The sequence below is a fragment of the Chrysochloris asiatica genome, unplaced genomic scaffold (genome assembly GCF_000296735.1).
Source record: "Chrysochloris asiatica unplaced genomic scaffold, ChrAsi1.0 scaffold00067, whole genome shotgun sequence".
Taxonomy (NCBI): Eukaryota; Metazoa; Chordata; class Mammalia; order Afrosoricida; family Chrysochloridae; genus Chrysochloris; species Chrysochloris asiatica.
Window position 1 is genome coordinate 13,039,307 of NW_006408585.1, and position 1,029 is coordinate 13,040,335.

A 1,029-nucleotide genomic window follows, 5' to 3' on the forward strand; every position below is an offset into this window, starting at 1 on the left:
AAATTGATGGAGTACAAATGGAAATGTTTCAATAAATCAATGCAGCACTGGAGGCACTCACTCATCTATGCCATGAAATATGGAAGAAGCTACCTGGGCCAACTGATTGGAAGAGATCCATATTGGTGCCCATTCCAAAGAGAGGTGACCCAATGAAATGCGGAAATCATCAGACAGTATCAGTAATGTAATGTGCAAGTAAAATTTGCTAAAGATAATTCAGAAATGGCTGGATTAGTACAGTGACAGTCAGCTGCCAGAGGCTCAAGCTGGATTCTATCCAGGACATGGAATGAGGGCTATCATTGGCAATGTCAGGTGGATCTTGGATGAAAGCAGAAAATAGTAGAAAGATGCGCACCTGTACTTTATTGACTATGCAAAGACTGTCGACTGTGTGTATCATGACAAGTCATGGACAGCATTGTGGAGAACTAGTATTCTAGAACACTAAATTGTGTTTATAAGGACCCTGTACATAGACCAAGAAGCAGTCATCAAACAGAACAAGTGGATATTGAGTGATTTAATACAAGTGGATTCAGGAAAGGTGTGTGCCAGAGTTGTATTTTTTTCACCACACTTATTCAGTATATATACACAGCAAATAATCCAAGAAACTGTATTATATGAAGAAGAACCTGGCATCAGGATTGAAAGATGACTCATTAACCACCTGTGATAGACAGATGAAACAACCTTGATTGCTAAAAGAAAGAGGAAAAAATACTTACTGATGAGAATCAAAGACTACAGCCTTCAGTATGGGTTGCACCTCAATGTAAAGAAAACAAAAATACTTACCACTGGACCAATAAATGGAGAAAAGATTGAAATTGTCAAAGACTTAATTTTGCTTGGATCCAAATCAACACTCATGGAAGCAACAGTCCAGAAATCAAATGACATATTGCATTAGACAAAGCTACTGCATAAGACCTCTTTAAAGCGTTCCAGAACAAAGAAGTCAATTTGGGGAGTAAAGAATGATTGACCCAAGCTATGGTATTTTTAATAGTCTCATATACA